Source organism: Lepidochelys olivacea (genome assembly GCF_965140295.1).
Source record: "Lepidochelys olivacea isolate rLepOli2 genome assembly, chromosome: 24".
NCBI classification, from domain to species: Eukaryota; Metazoa; Chordata; order Testudines; family Cheloniidae; genus Lepidochelys; species Lepidochelys olivacea.
This window is the reverse complement of record NC_140434.1, coordinates 10,852,111-10,873,802: the sequence shown is the minus strand read 5'-3', so window position 1 is coordinate 10,873,802 and position 21,692 is coordinate 10,852,111. Positions and strand designations below refer to the sequence as shown.

Here is a 21,692-nt window from a genome sequence, read left to right as displayed (position 1 = left end):
CAGAATTAAACACATGGGTTTATTACGCACAGTGCTGGCGGAGCGTCACTTTGCTTATTAGGCTCAGAGACACTGCCAAGCAATTGACTACAACGGATTATATGGAATCTTCATGAGTGGAGGGAAGCGACGGGGTGGGAGGTCCCGAGCCCCTGGATAGGTCTAGCAGCAAGACAAGATAAGCACAGTAGCCAATAGTCTAAAGATTACATAATGTCTCCGCCCATGGTTTTAGGTTAACATGTAACATACTGTTAGTACACAGGTGTTTTCCTTTAAACAATGTATAAAGTGTACAAGTATAAAATATATATGTTGAGTTCTGCTTTGGGGTCCATAGGAATGAGGTAGCTCCTCTGATTGTCCAACAGGTACATTTCTGGGGGTTAAAGCAAAAAGACATTGAAAAGTACATGGCAATAGAAATTGTTTTTTAGGTTGCCCCATTGTGTTTTTAAAGGCAGACACTGGCAATTGGGAGGGAGGACGTCATATCTAGCCTCTCCATGAACTCAAGGTTGGTATTTGGCGAGGGTATTGGTATCTCTTGCTGCAGAGGAGTGGACATCGAGGCCCTTTTCAATACTTTGGTCTGTTTGCAGCTTCAGATAAGAGCGCCAATTACTGCTCCCCATCCGGAGTTTTGCTGACCATGCTTATTTTAGTAAAAAACGAGGTTGTCTCTTGTTTGTTCCACTTGTCTTAGCTAATATTGTTCACTGTTTGCTCGGCCCCGAGGCCTCTTTGACCAAGCTTTGGACTTTGGGCCTGTGCAAAGTTGCTGCCATAGACTGCGTCAGGATTTTACATACACAACAGATAGATTTTAGCCCTTCAAAGACTGAGGGAGATTTGAGAGCAGCCTTCAGCTACCTGAAGGGGGGTTCCAAAGAGGATGGAGCTCGGCTGTTCTCAGAGGTGGCAGATGACAGAACAAGGAGCAATGGTCTCAAGTTGCAGTGGGGGAGAACTAGGTGGATATTAGGAAACACTATTTCACGAGGAGAGTGGTGAAGCACTGGAATGGGTTGCCTAGGGAGGTGGTGGAATCTCCATCCTTAGAGGATTTTAAGGCCCGGCTTGACAAAGCCCTGGCTGGGATGATTTAGTTGGTGTTGGTCCTGCTTTGAGGAGGGGGTTGGACTAGATGGCCTCCTGAGGTCTCTTCCAACCCTAATCTTCTATGATTCTATGATCATTCCCCCATTCCATGGGGGGAAATTGGCCAAGGTCACCCAGCAAGTCACTGGCAGGGCTGGGTTTACAATCCTAGTGTGCTTTGATACATTAGCCAGCACTCTCTCTATATGAAGAGCAGTACAGGAGAGGGCAGTTAGGATGGAAATGGACACAGGGGCTGCAGCGTCACTCATTGGCAGTGGGTGAACGATGGGTTCAGGGAAGCTAGCCCCCTCTCCAGCCTGCCCCTTCTGTCTGAAGCCCAGCCCCTCCTGCCCCAGAGCCACCCCGCTCCTCACGGACGCCAGCCCCTGTCCTCTAGCCCCAGGCCGCCCGAGCACCTCCAGCCCCAGAGCACTGGGCAGGTGGGCAGTGCGGCCCCGAGCCCCGGAGCAGCAGGTGGGCAGGCAGGGCAGCCCCCACCCCAGAGCACCAGGCAGGCAAGTGGCACAAGCACCGGCTCTAGCTGCCCGGAGTCCCTGGCCACAGGTTGGCCCCCACTAGCCCCAACCCCAGCCCAGGCCCCAGCCACGGGGGAAGAGCCACACAGTGCAGGGAAGCAGGAGTGGGTCTGGGGGTGGAGCATGGTTTGGGCCATGTAGGGTTGTTTGGGGAGGCTCAACCTCCCGCAGCCTTTAATACCCACTGACCTTGGAGGACCTGGACAGTGAGGGATTCCCTAACAGGAAGGGGGCAGAGGAGGGATCTATCTGTTGGTGGGTGGGGTGTGTAAAGACAGGCAAAGTCCCGAGGCAAACAGTTCAGTCAGCAGGTCCTTGCTAACAGAGGCACCAGGCCCCTCATTGTTCCTTCACAATTGGTTAGAGCTTTAACAGCTGAGCTGGTCCAGGAGACATGAACTAGCCAATGAATATTTCCCAGGGGAAAAGCTCATCAGAGTACAGGTATTACAAAGCGAAATGCCTCATGAGCACCCGCGCATCCAAGCCGACAGCTCCGGTGCTTTGGTGCATCCCGTCTATGTGCAAAGTCTCTGTGTGGTGCTTGGAGTGTGAGCTCACGGGGCAGGGACCATCCTTTCATTAGCCAAGTCTCCGGCTCCTCCTCACACTGTCCAGCTTGTCAGGCCAGTCACTGCAGTGATCTGATATTGTGCCCCCTGTGTCCAGCACAATGGGGCCCCAATCCCTGCATGTCTGTGGCCTCTGGGGACCACTGCAGTACATCCAATTAACTAATTATAAACACAAGACTCCAGCATCATCCTATTTAAATCAAACCCAAAGGAATCCTGTTCACTGTAAATATACACAGGGGAAATACCACAGATGAAAGGGGACGATGCCTGCATTTGCCAAGGGCTTCTTCCCTCTGGCACCTGCTTGTCTTTCTGGATATTAATCCTCCCTGCTGGGGTGGCTAATAAGAGAGGGGCAGCTGAGAAATGCTGGTTTCCACAAATTCTTTGGCCATATGTCTGGTGTTGGTGTCTATATAAAAACACCCATCACCATAGTATCTGTTTCCTCCTCCCTCCAGAGCCTGCCAAGCATGGAACTGGCTTCTCCACCAAGCACCAGAGACTATGTCCTCCGAGCAAATCGCCTGCCAAGGAACACTTCTTGCTGGGCCCTTGTCTGTGCTCTACAAATCCTGCTAGCTGAGCACACCCACCCACGGGCTGATTCCATCCCCAGCGCTTCCTTGGATTTCTTTCATCACAAGGAGTTGGTGGGTTGGCCTGGCCTTTCCATGGGAGCTCCCTGCCTCAGACGCATCTGTGACCACCACTGTACTTCATCGCTGCTTCATTTTAAACAGCCTCCAGGCAAAGCTGTAAGGGTGGGTGTCAAGCTATCCTGCAGTGGCTCAAGAGCATGAGTGCCAACCTCAGGGCAAGGTCATATATTACCTCCCCCACCATGTGTCTCTAATATCCTGGGACCAACACAGCTACAGCTTACACTGCATACAACCTCCGGACAGACTGTTGAGAAGCGGGGCACAATCCCCAAATTAGTTGTGAGATCTATACTTAGATTTCACCAACCAATTATCAAGTTTAAACTCCTCAGGCACTATAACAGTCATAATATGGAGTCACAGACACTCCTTGTGGGTACTCCGATTTATCTTGCCACCCAGGTGAGCTTACCTTTGTGATAGATGGTCCCTTATACCATAGGCACTAACTCTGTGGGTACTCGGGGCTCAAACAATCACAGAAAAAAATAGGGAATGCTCAGCACCCATCAGTGGGGTCGCCGATCAGCTGTTTGGTGGCTGGTGGGAGGTGCTAGAGGGATGGCAGAGAGCAGCTGGCAGGGAAGCCTCGGGGGAGTGGGCAGAGCGGGGGCAGGAAGAGGTGGAGTGAGGGTGGGGGCTCAGGGAGGGGGTGGAGTGGGGTAGGAAGAGGCGGAGCAAGGGCGGGGCCTCCGGGGAAGGGGCAGAGTGGGGACAGGACCTCGGGGCAGAGCAGGAAAGAAGCACCCACCAGGAAAAGTAATAGCACCAGTGCCTTACACCAAAGACACAGCAATATTCAGGTTCAAAACAGCCCTAAAGGACCAGTCACTTACCCCAGCGCAATTGCACCTTAGATCTCACACCAAGACAACACTTGTAGCCAATCCTATAATACAATATCCAAAGATTTATTAACTAGGAAAAGGCAATAAGAGTTATTTACACAGTTAAATTGGATAAACATACACACACAACTGAGTTCCAATCTTAAGTTTCAAAAAGTAATAGAAGCTTCTACAATAAGCAAGATCTGTATGTCCTCAAGGGCTGATGCAGGCCAAGCCTTGGGGATCATTTGTTTATGCTGGGTAATTCTTGCCCCTCGGAGTCCAAGCAATATAAAAGATACAGTAGTAGTAATCCACTGATTAGCATTCATCACCATGTAATTTCTGACAGGTTTCCACACCCTTTTTTTATTTATGTCTTGCTCTCCAGCCCCCTATCCAGTCATGTGCACATTTGGTACAGATGGCCATTTTGTGGGAGGGAAAGTTTTTTCTTTTCTTTTTTTCCCATGGGGAATGTTAGGGTTCGTTGCGTGTGTGTTTTTACATATGAAGGTTAGAAGAAGACTGGGTTTTTGAGAGAAAAATCGTTGACAGGCCTTTTTAGAAAATAAGGTGTGTTCTGAGAGGAAAAAGAGAAAACATAAGGGCAGTTATTTTAAAAAGAGGTTTATGAGAAGAAAGAGAAAAAATAAGGGAGGTTATTAAAAGAAAGAAGGTTTTAGAGAAAAAGAAAGGAAGTTATTAAAGAAAAAGGGGTGTGAGAGGAAAGAAAGTGCTTTACAGAAAAAAGGAAACCATGGTTATTTTGAAAAATCGACAAGTGAGAAAAGCAGATGGCAGAGAGGAGAAAAGAGAGTGTGATGAGCACATGCAAGTGGGAGAGAGAGAAGCACAGCAGCTTACATCAGAGGCTGCCTCTCGGGAAATGCCAGCAATTCTGGGGTCAAACCACGCCGCCTCGGTTGGACCAATCAGGAGCTGGTCTATAGCTATGTCGTAGAACGCATTTTCCTGAAACAATCATATTATCCCAAGAAGCATAGCTTTTGACGGGTGGCTGGTTTAAAAAAAAACATAACACAGCAATCTTATTAAAAAAACCTGTTAGCTTGTTTTTTAAAGCATTACTGTGACCAGGGTCCCACTTTGAAATTGCTCAATTAGGGCAAACTGCAAAGAATGAGGTAGATGATCCCCAAAACTGGTAGTTATTTCTAATACTTAGATTCACCAAGCCAGCAACGAAGCAGCTTCTACAATACCTTACTGGTTACCTAGAAGCCAAAACCACAGTTCCCTTGAAACAATCCAGCCTTGAGCTCCCACCCAGACAGCCAAGTGAAATATGATGAGGATTACTGAAAATCTTGTTCATCGTATAAAAAATTCTACCAATGCCAAAGGATCAGACACATTACCCACCAGGTTAATTAATATTTCAGATCTTACCCAAATACATGCTTACAGCCAATTCTTATTAACTAAACTAAGATTTATTAAAAAAGAAAAAAGAGCAAATACTGGTAAAAGACATTATACACACAGGTATGAATAGAGTTCTTAGGTCAGTTTCATAGTAGAGATAGGTTTCAGAGTAACAGCCGTGTTAGTCTGTATTCGCAAAAAGAAAAGGAGTACTTGTGGCACCTTAGAGACTAACCAATTTATTTGAGCATGAGCTTTCGTGAGATAGTATGCTTTAGAGTTGCAAAAAGTTCTTTCAGAATAAATTCTGTAAATTATAATCCAATGTCCAACATCAGGGTGACCCAGTCTGGAGCTGGGGCCCTAAGTCTTGTAATTCAAACTTCCCCTGATGAAGCTTAAGCAGACCTGAAATAACAGGATCAGGGCCCAACAGATCTTTTTATAGTTCTCTGGCAGGCCATCTATAGCCTCTTGACAGCAGGCATTGCTTGGGTGAAGAATAGTGGCTTTGAAGTGACCTCCTATTTCCTAAGCACCACTGGTGATTAGCTGCATGGAATAACATATGGCAACTGCCCATTTTCAAGTAGTTTACCACAAACTTCAAAGAGGAATAAAGTCAATAACATCACTACATTCACAGTTTGTCTAAAGGTTAACATCTCCCTTTGACCTCTGAATTAACAGAATACAGCGACAGACAGGAACCAATTGGTTATGTTGTCAACCTCTATCCATATATATGTAAACACACAAAAAACACAATCATTATCTACTAATATGTCTCTAAAGGTTGAATCTGAGTCAATTAGCCTGCTAGCTGTGTAACCCTTTCTGGTCACAAAGCTTGTTTTTTAAAGTGTTGCCTAAAGGAAAACTTGTATAAAGAAATCTTTAACTTTATACAAAACACACACACACAGCGGCTAACTTAACAGAAAAAACAGATTATGTAAAACAGTGGATAAAAAGGCTGTTTCTCCCCCACTTCCTGACTTTTAAAATCCCGTTAAACTTTTAACAATTGCCTAAAGGAAAAACTGGTTGTAAAGAAGGCTTTAGATTGATACAAAACATGAAAAAACTTTAGCTTATGTAAAAGAGTTAAGAAAGCTATTTTTTCTACTTTTTTTTTAAATCTAAACCAAGAAAAGTTTTAACAAATGTTAATCAAAGGGAACATGTGTGTAGATTTCTTTATTTACAGCATTTAGTTTTGTTCCTGGAGTTAAATTACCTTTAAAATTGGTAGAAAGCCACTTATTGAAAGTTAAATCAAGCTCTCTTATTGTGTTTACTTAAAAGTTTTACTGGAAATTAGCATCTATTGACTTTAGTTGTAAGGAGACCTTTTAATTGAAGCTCTGTAATACCGGTTTACAGGATATTCTCGTAAAGTGTGAATGTAATATTCCCATCATTTAAAATAAAAGTTTAAAAAGACAAAAGTTGAATAACCGCATAATAGGAGTAGAGCTATACGGGGTCTAAACGTGACACTAAGAAAGCAGAATTTTGCAACAAAGAGGCACCACTTCTAAATGTATGAAGATAAAAGGCTGAAGCAGATCACCATGGTTATTTAAGTAAGAGCCTGGGTTAAAAACAAATGCCCTTACTAACAGCAGATTCTGTAAAAGCCGTGTGCTATTTTTTTGTAGTGATAAGAGAAAGTTGCTCTCCGGACCTCTATTTTACACTTTGGCCTTGTCTTACTTAAAACTATTGTTAGTTAAAAAAAAAAAAAGAACATGGGGTATACGTTGACATTAATGCCGCTTTTTGAAATATACATATGCAGGGGTTAAAAACTTGTGCCTTTACTAACAGCAGATGCTACAAAAGCTGCATGCTACTGTTTGCAGTGATCAGAGAAAGTCATCTCCCCCAGACTTTTTTTCTTAAATCTTTTGCTAACATAAATAAACAGCACTGATCATTTTTGACTGAGATGTAAATACTTGTTTTATAGTGAAATGTTATTTAAAACGTGTTTATCTGTGTGTTTCAATACAAAGTAGCATGCAGTAAGGAGAGGGTTGTGCTTTTCAAAAGCATTTTGCAGTGAAATTCATTTTTAATCACAGGATTAAAATTAAATAATGTAAGCCTAAAGGGATGCCAAGTTTACTTACTATAGATAATCATCATATCTGTGACACAGCTTAAACAAAGATTTTAGTCTAAAGTTCATAGTAAGAAAAATCCCCATAAAAATACTCTGCAGGTGTGTAAATTGTGAAGAAATAGCAATATTACAACTGATAATGTATTCGGTGTGGTGTTACTACCAAAATAATAATTTAAAGAGTTGTTTTACAATAAAAGTTTTAAAATTTCATGAAGAAGAAAAATGATGCAGGAACACAGCCACTCCTGTCCCCCAGCCCTTTTTTCCTAGAAGAAAACTGTATGAAGAAGGTAGATAACCGTTGACCCCCTCACTTTGGTTCTTTGAAGAAATGACTTTTAAAAAAATAATTTTAGGGGCCCACCTTTTTTTACAGAATTAGTCCTATACATAGACTGAGAAAAGTGGACATAGTGTTCAAAAGAAATATTGCTGATGTACTTTTATGTAAGACGTCTGCCTCCATGGGGAGCAATGAAATGGTAAAACAAAAAATACTATTTTGTGTGTGCCACCATGTTTTGATGCATGTGGGGTGGTCAGCAAAAAACAGCAGCATTTAATTTTAAATAGGCCAATGCCTTTTCCTTGAAATATCACAAGCTGCTCTAGAAGGGTCAACAAATTTTGGTTAGATCATGTTTAATGTTTTACAGAATTATGGTTTTATTTTTGGAAGAAAAATGTTTTTAAAGTTTCTTTTTTATTATTATTTTTAATTTAGATCAAGATGGAGGTCAAATTCAACAGATGATAGTTTTTCCTGACAATACAGAAGATGATATGGGTTGTTGTTGTTTTTTTAATATGAGTTTGCAATGTTCTGGCTCTTCTCCCTGAGGTCCTGCCCCTTCTCCGCCCCCTGCCCTGAGGCCCCCCCCACTCGCCACTCGCACCTCTCCATCCGCTTCCCTGAGGCCTCTGTGCTCCATCCCCCAAGGCCCCTCTGCAGAAAGGGTGGAGGTGCCAGCAGTGGAGGGGGCAATGAGACATGAGCAGGGGGGTCCTCGGAGGAGGAGGCCAAGAGGGAGCAGGGCCTGGGGCAGAGTGGGGGTATAGCGTGGGCAGAGCCTCAGGGGGAGGAGGCTGAGTGGGGGGGCCTCAGAACGGAGCAGGGAGCGGGGCCACACTCCAGGCGCTGGTGGACCTCCCGCACACACTTCTAGGGAGCTTCTGGCACTCAAGCCCAGCCTCCACAAATGCAGGAGTCACACGCCACCCATTGTTGCCATTACAAACAGCCATTGATATAAAGGTTGTTGTTTTGTGTAGCAATAAGAGAAAGTTTCTTCCCCCCGCACACCATCTCTTTTTTACACTTTGGTCTTGTCTTACTTAAAATGATTGTTAGTAAAAAAGAAACAAAAAGAATATGGGGTATGCCATGCAAGAATTTCATTCCTTCTACCTCTGTAAAGGGCATCTCCTCAATCTTTTAGATCTCTCCCACTTTCTTTTTCATAGCCCTCTTTTCATTTTTAGATTTCATGTTTAGTCAGAGTTGTTTACCCTTCACCACTTTCTCCAGTTTTACAAACATTGCCTATGTTTCTGTTATCTTTTGATTTAAGGCCTCCCTCTCTTCTGGCAAATCTTGTGTTTGAAACAAATTAAAAACTGGATTCTTTTTCTCTATTGAATGCCTAAGAACCTGAAAAGCTCTTTACAATCAGCAATTGCTGCATCAAAACCATTTGTCCCTGTCAAGCCAACAGATGGCCAGGTGTTTGTAGAAAAGGCTCACGGTTGTTCGGAATTGGGGGTGTTGGCCTTTTAGTGTCGTGGTTGCCATTTACCCCCAACCCTGGAAACTGCAGCTGCTTCAGAGGATCTTACAGAAGCTAACTTTGCCCTTTTAAAAGCTGCTTCCTTTGAGTCCTCATGTAAAGAGAAGGCTCTGGATGTGCTGGGTTGTTCATAGTCGGAGGTGTTGGGCCTTTTGTGTCGTGTTTGCGACTTACCTCCACTCCTGGAAACTGCAACTGCTTCTGGGAAGCTTGTACAAGTTATCTTTGCCCTTCTTAAAGCCAGTTCCTCCAATATTTCTTCTTATAGAATAACACTTGATAAGTCTGCCAATACACAACAATACAATGTTTTTAAAACAAAAACCTGTCAAAAATTGAGACACCTCGAACAAATTCCTGCATGGCATAACGCATGCAGCCAGGTGATGAGCATGCCAATTTGCCCAAGAAGCCAACCTCTCTGCTGCAGCAATAGGTCTTACACACAGTGGAAAAAGTCTTCACAGTGTAGGGAGCCTCCTCAGTGTTTCTATGTCCAGTTGATCTCTCCCAGAGTAGTCTGGAAAATGCATTTCAGGGCAAAATAAGCAACACCCCAGGCACGGGGAGACAGTCAGGGGATCGCCCCGTATTCCGTCTGGCAGGGAAGACAGTCAGGGGATCGCCCACACTCCCCCCAGGCAGGGGAAGACAGTCAGGGGATCACCCACACTCCCCCCAGGCAGGGGGAGACAGTCAGAGGATCACCCGCACTCCCCCCAGACAGGGGGAGACAGTCAGGGGGTCGCCCGTACTCCCCCCAGGCAGGGGGAGACAGTCAGGGGGTCACCCACATTCTCTCAGACGGAGCTCTCCTCCTCTCATCACCCCTCTGCTCGGCTTAGTCAGCCTTCCTTCCCCCAGGGTTTGCCCAGTCACCAGGCTCAGCACCCTGGGCGAGGTGAGCACACTGCCATCTTCCCCATCTCTTGGCTACCCAGCAACAAGCCTGGCTCCCTTTCTCGTCTGACCTATTAACCGGGTTAAGTTTGTTTCTCCATTCGTAAAATAGAGACAACTGTCACCTGTCAATGAGAGAGGCCATTCGAACTCTGAATAACTAATGGCTTTGAGAAGGTGAATTGAATGCTCCTGCTCACCTTCTCATCGTGCAGGAACAAGGGTTGTTTCTATTAGGGTTGCCAACTTTCTACTGGCACAAAACCGAACACCCTTGCCCTGCCCCTGTCCCAGCCGTCATCTGAGGCTCCGCCCCTGCCCTGCCCCTTCTCTGAGACCCCCGGACCTGCTCACTCCATCCCCTCTCCCTCTGTCACTCTCTCTCCCCCACCCTAACTCTCTCGTTCATTCTCACCGGGCTGGCTTAATGCAGGGGGGGTGAGGGCTCTGGCTGAGGGTGTGGGCTCTGGGGTGGGGCCAGAAATGAGGGGTTCAAGGTGTGGCACGGGGCTCCAGGCTGAGGCAGTGGGTTGGGGTGCAGGAGGGGGTGAGGGCTCTTGTTGGGGTGCAGGCTCTGGTGTGGGGCCGGGGATGAGGGATTTGGGGCACAGAAGCGTGCTCTGGGCTGGGGCGGAGGGGTTCGGAAGGTGGGAGAGGGATCATCAAGGCTGGGGCGGGGTTGAGGCATGAGAGGGGGTGAGGGGTGTAAGCTCCATGCGGCACTTACCTCAAGCCGCTCCCGAAAGCAGTGGCATGTCCCCTTTCTGGTTCCTACACGGAAGCATGGCCAGGTGCTCTATGTTCTGCCCCGTCAGCAGGTGCCGCCCCTGCAGTTCCCATTGGCCATTCCCAGCCAATGGGAGCTACAGAGCCAGAGCTTGGGGTAGGGACAGCGTGCAGAGCCCCCTGGCTGCCCCTACACCTAGAAGCCGGAGGCGGGACATGCCGCTGCTTCCAGGAGCCGCAAGGAGCCTGCCTTAGCCCTGCTGTGCCACCGACTGGAATTTTAACAGCTTGATCAGCAGTGCTGACTGGAGCCGCCAGTGTCCCTTTTTGACCAGGCATTCCAGTCGAAAACCAGACACCTGGCAACCCTATGCAGTGGAAATTGGCTCAGCTGTTAAACCACATGCTACAACAGGAAGCAGGGCCAGGGCTGTCAAGTGCGTGTGGTCTGGACTTTCCCGGAAGTCCCAGGTGGCACCTCACATGCTGTGAGGAATATTGACCTGATGCCAGCTGGAGACTGACCTTGCTCTGGGTCAGGGGGCAAAAAGCAGGCTGCAGAAAACAAAAAAACGGAACACACTGTACGGGGAGATGTCAGCAAACCAGTAAAGTGCCTGAAACCACTATGGCTTATTGCTAAAAGCAGCCAAGACAGCAGGCTTAGTTTAAGCAAGGCAGGAGGGGAGGGCGTTTTGGGTGCCACAGAAAGGGCAGCTTGACCCCATGTCCTTCCTGATAAGAATTGCGTTGAAGTTGCTGATACATGCATTTTAGAAGAGCAGGTTATGCCCCAGGAATGTCTATTGGGGCCTCAAGCCTGAAAACTCTGGAAAAACCCACACCTGGTTAATCAATAATCAGAAGGAACCTCTTGCTTGACTATTGAAACTGCTTACTTAACAAGTTTTCTTTAAGAGACATGTCATTCTATTGCTAATGTATAAATAAGGGGGAAAAGTTTGAGGTAATTGGATTCTTCTGGACTCTCCCTCTGGATACATCTTGCAGTCCCCAGCGGCAGATGGACTGCCACTGTTCCACTCGAGAGCTGCGCTCAGCTTTGGTAATGATCAAGGGTGTTTTACTAACCTGTTGCGGATATTGTGCGTAAGTGCTTGAGACTAAGTAAAGTTCAGCTTTAAGTGAAAGCACTCTTGTGTTGTCCTGTTTGTGCCAGCCATCGATCGGTCGAACGGCCATGTCTCCCCTGATTTATTTCCTGTCACCACCTCGCACAGAGTAAACGTTACCAAGAGCTTTGGGTTGACAGAACCGCGGGTAACAACAATATTTCAACCAGCAACAATCACTCTGCCTGAGGTGTCAATTTGGATGCTGATGGAGCCAAAGTTCAGGGCTGATTGGACCCCGCTTCTCTGAGTTCATTAGCTCTGAGTGGCACAGCATGGGGGCTAAGTCAGGCTGTCTGCCTGTCCTGGCACCATGCTGTGCGCACCCCGGAAGCAGCCAGCAGATCTGGTTCCTAGGCCAGGGGGCCAGGAGACTCCATGAGCCACTCTTGCCCGCAGGCACCACCCCCACAGCTCCCATTGGCCAGGAACCAGCCAATAGAAGTGCAGAGCCAGTGCTCGGGGTGGGGTGCAGCATGGTGCCAGCCAGGACAGGTAGGGACTAGCCTGCCTTAGTGCCACAGCACTGCCAACCGGACTTTTAATGGCCCAGTCAGCAGTGCTGACTGGAGCCGCCAGGGTCCCTTTTCAACCATTTGTTCTGGTCGAAAACTGGACACCTGGTCACCCTAGTTTCAATTATGTTGCAAGAGGTAAATTTTTTAAATGACACAAGGATTTTTTTTTTTACACACTACATGATTAACCCATGGAACTCACTGCTACAAGATCTCACTGTGGCCAAGAGCTTTGTAGGATTGTAGAAAATATGAGGCATTTATTTGGACAATGAGAACATGCAGAGTTACATTTGTAAGAGAAAGAAAGAAAGAAAGAAAGAAAGAAAGAAAGAAAGAAAGAAAGAAAGAAAGAAAGAAAGAAAGAAAGAAAGAAAGAAAGAAAGAAAGAAAGAAAGAAAGAAAGAAAGGTACCCTGGATAAGGAAGCAGAGGAGACACATGGGGCGGTCACATATCCTCTCCTTTACATTGTGTTCTTCCAGTATGGGGAGACATGAGTTGTCTATGGATCAAAGTGATTGTTAAATGTATGAGTGCATTTGATGTTTAAACTTCATGAAAACTAGTGGTATGTTACTTGCATTGGTTTCACTTATCTGTATCCCATTATAAATCAGTAGCAAACATTTACTTTTGTGTATATTCCTGTAACTAAGTAACCCATCAAACGAGAAAGAAGCCTCGTGGAATGCAAATGAAGAACTTTAACAGAAAAGTGCTAATTTCAAAGCAAGTGGTCATTGTGTGTGATGATTGGAGGTCAAAGACTCACAATGCATTCCTCACTCTCCATCAGCAAAAGAAAAGCCCATGTGGGTAGTGACATTGTCAGCTTGTTTTCTGTGAGAAGCTATGTGCATGGACTCCACGAAAGGTCCTTCATCTCTGGACTGTTTGGACTCTTAAAGGGAAGTGTACCAGATGCAAAGCAGAGATCCCCAGCGATAATCTGGGTACCCGGAATAGACTTTTGGGAAACTGGCAGCTTATTACATCACTTCCACCATTTGGAATTACAAACTGCAACTCACCTGTGCATAGTTTTACCAGCTTTAACCTTTCAATAACTTTATCATTTTCTTTTCTTAGCTAATAAACCTTTACTTAATTTACTATAGAATTAGCTACCTGCCTTGCCTTCTCTTTGGTAAGATCTAGAGTACCAATTGATCTGGGGTAAGTGACTGGTTTCTTGGGAATGGGAGTAACCTGATGTGGTGTGATTTTTGCTTTAAGTGACCCTTTATCACAAAGCCTAGTTTGTCTGGGTGGCAAGAAAGACTGGAGAATCTAAGGGGACTGTTTGTGATTCTGTGGTAAGACTGGTAGAGTGATCCAGGAGTTCACATTTGTTACTGGTTTGGTGAAATCTAATTATAGAACACACCACCAGCTTGAGGTGTCTGCCCTGTTTTTCTGACAATCTGCCCTGAAGTAGACACTGATGAAGTGGGTTTTAGCTCACGAAAGTTTATCATAGAATCATAGAATAACAGAGTGGAAGGGACCTCTGGAGGCCATCTAGTCCAACCCCCTGCCCAGAGCAGGACCAATCCCAACTAAATCATCCCAGCCAGGGCTTTGTCAAGCCTGACCTTAAAAACTTCTAAGGAAGGGGATTCCACCACCTCCCTAGGTAACGCATTCCAGTGTTTCACCACCCTCCTAGTGAAAAAGTTTTTTCCTAATATCCAACCTAAATCTCCCCCACTGCAACTTGAGACCATTACTCCTTGTCCTGTCATCTGCTATCACTGAGAATAGTCTAGATCCATCCTCTTTGGATCCACCTTTCAGGTAGTTACAAGCAGCTATCAAATCCCCCCTCATTCTTCTCTTCCGTAGACTAAACAAGCCCAGTTCCCTCAGCCTCTCCTCATAAGTCATATGTTCCAGACCCCTAATCATTTTTATTACCCTTCACTGGACTCTCTCCAATTTCTCCACATCCTTCTTGTAGTGTGGGGCCCAAAACTGGACACAGTACTCCAGATGAGGCCTCACCAATGTCGAATAGAGGGGAACGATCACGTCCCTCGATCTGCTGGTAATGCCCCTACTTATACACCCCAAAATGCCATTGGCCTTCTTGGCAACAAGGGCACACTGTCGACCCATATCCAGCTTCTTGTCCACTGTAACCCCTAGGTCCTTCTCTGCAGAACTGCTGCCGAGGCATTCGGTCCCTAGTCTGTAGTGGTGCATGGGATTCTTCCGTCCTAAGTGCAGGACTCTGCACTTGTCCTTGTTGAACCTCATCAGATTTCCTTTGGCCCTATCCTCCAATTTGTCTAGTTTCCTCTGTATCCTATCTCTACCATCCAGCTTATCTACCTCTCCTCCCAGTTTAGTCTCATCCGTAAACTTTCTGAGGGTGCAATCCACACCATCCTCCAGATCATTAATGAAGATATTGAACAAAACCGGCCCCAGGACCAACCCTTCGGGCACTCCGCTAGATACTGGCTGCCAGCTAGACATGGAGCCATTGATCACTACCCATTTAGCCCGACAATCTAGCCAACTTTCTACCCACCTTGTAGCGCATCCATCCAGCCCATACTTCTTTAACTTGCTGACAAGAATACTGTGGGAGACCGTGTCAAAAGCTTTGCTAAAGTTGAGGAATAACACGTCCACTGCTTTGCCTTCATCCACAGAACCAGTTATCTCATCATAGAAGGCAATTAGATTAGTCAGGCATTACTTTCCCTTGGTGAATCCATGCTGACTGTTCCTGATCACTTTCCTCTCGTCTAAGTGCTTCAGAATTGATTCCTTGAAGACCTGCTCCATGACTTGTCCGGGAACTGAGGTAAGGCTGACCGGCCTGTAGTTCCCAGGATCCTCCTTCTTCCCTTTTTTAAAGATGGGGACTACATTAGCCTTTTTCTAGTCTTCCAGGACTTCCCCCGATCGCCATGAGTTTTCAAAGATAATGCCCAATGGCTCTGCAATCACATCCGCCAATTCCTTTAGCACTCTCGGATGCAACGCATCCGGCCCCATGGACTTGTGCACGTCCAGTTTTTCTAAATAGTCCCGAACCACTTCTTCCCTCACAGAGGGCTGGCCACCTCCTCCCCATGCTGTGCTGCCCAGTGCAGTAGTCTGGGAGCTGACCTTGTTCGTGAAGACAGAGGCAAAAAAAGCATTGAGTACATTAGCTTTTTCCACATCCTCTGTCACTAGGTTGCCTCCCTCATTCAGTAAGGGGCATACACTTTCCTTGGCTTTCTTCTTATTGCCAACATACCTGAAGAAACCCTTCTTGTTACTCTTAACATCCCTCACTAGCTGCAACTCCAGGTGTGATATAGCCTTCCTGATTTCATTCCTACATGCCCAAGCAATATTTATATACTCATCCCTGGTCATTTGTCCAATCTTCCACTTCTTGTAAGCCTCTTTTTTGTGTTTAAGATCAGCAAGGATTTCACTGTTAAGCCAAGCTGGTCGCCTGCCATATTTACTATTCTTTCTACACATCGGGATGGTTTGTCCCTGTAACCTCAATAAGGATTCTTTAAAATACAGCCAGCTCTCCTGGACTCCTTTCCCCCTCATGTTTTTCTCCCAGGGGATCTTGCCCATCATTATGCCCAAATAAATTTGTTAGTCTCTAAGGGTATGTCTACAATACGAAATTAGGTCGAATTTATAGAAGTCAGTTTTGTAGAAAGCATTTTTATACAGTCGATTGTGTGTGTCCCCACACAAATGCTCTAAGTGCATGTAGTCGGTGGAGTGTGTCCACAGTACCGAGGCAACTGTCGACTTCCGGAGCGTTGCACCGTGGGTAGCTATCCCACAGTTCCCGCAGTCTCCGCCGCCCATTTGAATTCTGGGTAAAAATCCCAGTTCTTGATGGGGCTAAAACATTGTCACGGGTGGTTCTGGGTACATATCGTTAGGCCCCCCTTCCCTCCCTCCCTCCGTGAAAGCAAGGGCAGACAATCGTTTTGCGCCTTTTTTCTTGAATTACCTGTGCAGATGCCATACCACGGCAAGCATGGAGCCCGCTCAGCTGACTGTCACCGTATGTCTCCTGGGTGCTGGCAGACGCAGTACTGCATTGCTACACAGCAACAGTTTATTGCCTTTTGGCAGCAGACAGTGCAGTATGACTGGTAGCCGTCGTCAACGTAGTCCTGGGTGCTCTTTTAACTGGGCACCTGGGCAAACATGGGAGTGACTCAGGCAGGTCATTTCCCTTTTAAGTTTCATCCCATGGAGATTGAGACCTACCAGCAGTGCACTGTCTTTTAATGAGCAGCCAGCGGAAGATGATGGCCAGCAGTCATACTGCACCGTCTTCTGCCGAGCACCCAGGAGATGACAATGGCTAGCGGTCGTACTGCACAGTCTGCTGCCAGCAAGATGTATAAAGATAGATGAAGTGGCTCAAAACAAGAAATAGACCAGATTTGTTTTGTTTTCATTTTCTCCTCCCTCCCTCCATGAAATCAACAGCCTGCTAAACCCAGTTGAGTTCTATCCTTGACGTTTTGAATTCTATCCTTGAGGGGGCCATTCAGTTTGTCGCAAAGCCACCCCCTTTGTTGATTTTAATTCCCTGTAAGCCAACCCTGTAAGCCATGTCGTTAGTCACCCCTCCCTCCGTCAGGGCAATGGCAGACAATCGTTCCACGCCTTTTTTCTGTGCAGACACTATACCACGGCAAGCATGGAGCCCGCTCAGATCACTTTGGCAATTAGGAGCACATTAAACACCACATGCATTATCCAGCAGTATATGCAGCACCAGAACCTGGCAAAGCGAAACCATGCAAGTAGGCAACGTCAGCGCGATGGCGAGAGTGATGAGGACATGGACACAGACTTCTCTCAAAGTATGGGCCCTGCCAATGCATGCATCATGGTGCTAATGGGGCAGGTTCATGCTGTGGAATGCCGATTCTGGGCTCGGGAAACAAGCACAGACTGGTGGGACTGCATAGTGTTGCAGGTCTGGGACGGATTCCCAGTGGCTGCGAAACTTTCGCATGTGTAAGGGCACTTTCATGGAACTTTATGACTTGCTTTCCCCTGCCCTGAGGTGCAAGAATACCAAGATGAGAGCAGCCCTCACAGTTAAGAAGCAATTGGCAACAGCCCTGTGGAAGCTTGCAACACCAGACAGCTACCGGTCAGTTGGGAATCAATTTGGAGTGGGCAAATCTACTGTGGGGGCTGCTGTGATGCAAGTAGCCAAAGCAATCAAAGATCTGCTGATATCAAGGGTAGTGACTCTGAGAAATGTGCAGGTCATAGTGGATGACTTTGCTGCAATGGGATTCCCTAACTGTGGTGGGGCCATAGACGGAACCCATCTCCCTATCTTGGCACCGGAGCACCAAGCCGGCGAGTACATAAACCGCAAGGGGTACTTTTCAATAGTGCTGCAAACACTGGTGGATCACAAGGGACGTTTCACCAACATCAATGTGGGATGGCCGGGAAAGGTACAAGACGCTCGCATCTTCAGGAACTCTGGTCTGTTTCAAAACTGCAGGAAGGGACTTTATTCCCAGACCAGAAAATAACCATTGGGGATGTTGAAATGCCTATAGCTATCCTTGGGGGACCCAGCCTACCCCTTAATGCCATGGCTCATGAAGCCGTACACAGGCAGCCTGGACAGTAGTCAGGAGCTGTTCAACTACAGGCTGAGCAAGTGCAGAATGGTGGTAGAATGTGCATTTGGACGTTTAAAGGCGCGCTGGCGCAGTTTACTGACTCGGTTAGACCTCAGCAAAACCAATATTCCCACTGTTATTACTGCTTGCTGTGCACTCCACAATATTTGTGAGAGTAAGGGGGAGATGTTTATGGCAGGATGGGAGGTTGAGGCAAATCATCTGGCTGCTGGTTACGCGCAGCCAGACACCAGGGCGGTTAGAAGAGCACAGGAGGGCGCGGTGCGCATCAGAGAAGCTTTGAAAACCAGTTTCATGACTGGACAGGCCACAGTGTGAAGGTTCTGTTTGTTTCTCCTTGATGAAACCCCCCACCCCTTGGTTCACTCTACTTCCCTGTAAGCTAACCACCCTCCCCTCCTCCCTTCGATCACCGCTTACAGAGGCAATAAAGTCATTGTTGCTTCACATTCATGCATTCTTTATTAATTCATCACAGAAATAGGGGGATAACTACCAAGGTATCCCAGGAGGGGTGGTGAAGGAGAGAAGCACCAGGAGAGGTGGTGGAGGAGGGAAGGACAAGGCCACACAGCACTTTAAAAGTTTAAAACTTTAAAACTTATTGAATGCCAGCCTTCTGTTGCTTGGGCAATCCTCTGGGGTGGAGTGGCTGGGTGGCCAGAGGCCCCCCATCACGTTCTTGGGTGTCTGGATGAGGAGGCTATGGAACTTGGGGAGGAGGGCGGTTGGTTAGACAGGGGCTGTAGCGGGGGTCTGTGCTCCTGCTGCCTTTCCTGCAGCTCAACCATATGCTGAAGCATATTAGTTTGATCCTCCAGCAGCCTCAGCATTGAATCCTGCCTCCTCTCATCACGCTGCCACCACCTTTCAGCTTCAGCTCTCTCTTCAGCCCTCCACTTACTCTCTTCAGCCTGCCACCTCTCCTCCCAGTCATTTTGTGCTTTCCTGCATTCTGACATTGTCTGCCTCCACGCATTCATCTGTGCTCTGTCAGTGTGGGAGGACAGCATGAGCTTAGAGAACATTTCATCATGAGTGCATTTTTTTCACCTTCTAATCTTCGCTAGCCTCTGGGAAGGAGAAGATCCTGTGATCCTTGAAACACATGCAGCTGGTGGAGAAAAAAGAAGAGACAGTGGTATTTAAAAAGACACATTTTATAGAACAATGGGTACACTCTTTCATGGTAAACCTTGCTGTTAACATTACATACATAGCACATGTGCTTTCGTTACAAGGTCGCATTTTGCCTCCCCACAGCGCATGGCTAACCCCTCCCCCCTCCTCCCTCCCCATGGCTAACAGCAGGGAACATTTCTGTTCAGCCACAGGCAAACAGCCCAGCAGGAACGGGCACCTCTGAATGCCCCCTTAAGAAAAGCACCCTATTTTAACCAGGTGACCATGAATGATATCACTCTCCTGAGGATAACACAGAGAGATACAGAACGGATGTTGTTTGAACACCAGCAAGCATACACTGCAATGCTTTGTTCTACAATGATTCCCGAGTATGTGTTACTGGCCTGGAGTGGTAAAGTGTCCTACCCTGGTGGATGGAATAAGGCTGCCCTCTCCAGAAACCTTTTGCAAAGGCTTTGGGAGTACATCCAGGAGAGCCGCGAATGCCAGGGCAAATTATTCCTTTCATATGCTTGCTTTTAAACCATGATTTTAAAAGATACACTCACCAGAGGTCCCTTCTCCGCCTGGTGGGTCCGGGAGGCAGTCTTGGGTGGGTTCGGGGTGTACTGGCTCCAGGTCCAGGGTGAGAAACCGTTCCTGGCTGTCGGGAAAACTGGTTTCTCCGCTTGCTTGCTGTGAGCTATCTACAACCTCATCATCATCATCTTCCTCGTCCCAAAAACCTGCTTCCATGTTGCCTCCCTCTCCATTGAAGGAGTCAAACAACACGGCTGGAGTAGTAGTGGCTGAACCCCCTAAAATGGCATGCAGCTCATCATAGAAGCAGCATGTTTTGGGCTCTGACCCGGAGCGGCCGTTCACCTCTCTGGTTTTCTGGTAGGCTTGCCTCAGCTCCTTAAGTTTCACCCGGCACTGGTTCGGGTCCCTGTTATGGCCTCTGTCCTTCATGCCCTGGGAGATTTTGACAAAGGTTTTGGCATTTCAAAAACTGGAACGGAGTTCTGATAGCACGGATTCCTCTCCCCATACAGCGATCAGATCCCGTACCTCCCGTTCAGTCCATGCTGGAGCTCTTTTGCAATTCTGGGACTCCATCATGGTCACCTCTGCTGATGAGCTCTGCATGGTCACCTGCAGCTTGCCATGCTGGCCAAACAGGAAATTGAAATTCAAAAGTTTGTGGGCCTTTTCCAGTCACAATGGAGCACTCTGGGATAGCTCACAGAGGCCAATACCGTCTAATTGTATCCACAGTACCCCAAATTCGACCCAGCAAGGCCTATTTCAGTGCTAATCCCCTTGTTGGGGGTGGAGTAAGGAAATCGATTTTAAGAGCCCTTTAAGTCGAAAAAAAGGGCTTCATCTTGTGGACGGGTGCAGAGCTAAATCGATTTAATGCTGCTAAATTCGACCTCAACTCCTAGTGTAGACCAGGGCTAAGGTGCCACAAGGACTCCTCGTTGTTTTTGCTGGTACAGACTAACACGGCTACCACTCTGAAACTTCAGTGTGACACTGGAGGATGTCTACAGCTGAAAGTACAATACACTGGCTGCAGCAGGCAGTGGCTCTGCCAGGGCCAAGATTCCTGGGGGTGACTGTTTGTTCCAAACCACTGGGTGACTCCAGGAAAGTCCTTTCCTTCTGGGGGTCTCTGATTTCCCCTCTGTAAAATGGGGCCCAAGCTGTCACCTAGAAGCAGAGGAGTGGTGGCAAAACCGAGCTTGAAGGGAGCTAACGGCTGTATCTCCTGGAGAAATGGCTACCAAATACTGAGTAATGCAACAGAGACTAATATTTCTGCAGAGTTTTCTTTGCTGTGTTGCAATCAATGTCTCCTGAGCATGAGAAGGCTCCAGGGACGGGGAAAGTTGCCAAACCCATTCAGGGGATCCCAGAGCTCTGCTGTGGGCACTGCAGGGAAACCCTGCAGGGAGGCTTTCTGGAGAAAGGCTGAGTGAGGATTTGCCCTCCAGGTTCCCAGCCCAGTTCTGCATGGAACAAAGGCTTCAAGAGAAGACTGGTGCCAGACTACATGCATTTGGCACAGGGATTTCCCTACACCTCCCCATGGGGGTGTTTACCCACCCTGAATTTCCCTGACACCCCTCCCCCCGAGTTTTGTGAACTTGTTACATGCAGAGTTGTCAATTTAGTGGTTGTCTGGAAATTTGAATTGAAATTGAAACATATGTTTTAAAAACATTTTAAAAGCATATACAGTGTATGATAAAATACGTGTATCTGAAAAAGTATAATAGATTTGAAAAGTATGAACATAGACTAGCTTCCTTATACAGCTGTTGTTTTTATGACCATGTCAGTGCATTCATTTTGGTGATGTTGGCCAACCTAATAATTTCAAATTATGATTTGTAAGCAAAGTCTAAATGAGCTCTCCCTGACAGCTAGTGATGAGCTGGGCAGAAAGGCTTCCGGACCAGATTGTATTTACATTCACACTTAATCTACCCAGGTATCCAGCAAACAGAGCTGTGTTGCCCAAGTGATAGATTTTGGCTGGGGTTGGGTTACAAATCACTTGAATGAGGGGGGTAAAGAAATGCTGTTATTCTTATTG

At 46.9% G+C, this 21,692-nt stretch overlaps 1 long non-coding RNA gene across 2 annotated transcripts; it reads right to left on the bottom strand.

The window, feature by feature from the left end:
• Positions 1-11,267, bottom strand: LOC311512149. Of its 2 annotated transcripts, none has more exons than XR_014709413.1 (4): positions 11,175-11,267; positions 9,198-9,308; positions 3,720-3,772; positions 1-379 (listed from the first exon to the last, which is right to left on the bottom strand). It is a non-coding gene; the product is annotated as an uncharacterized lncRNA (long non-coding RNA). The 2 variants fall into 2 exon arrangements; XR_014709414.1 differs by lacking the exon at positions 11,175-11,267 and adding an exon at positions 10,651-10,919.
• Positions 11,268-21,692: the final 10,425 nt, after the last annotated feature.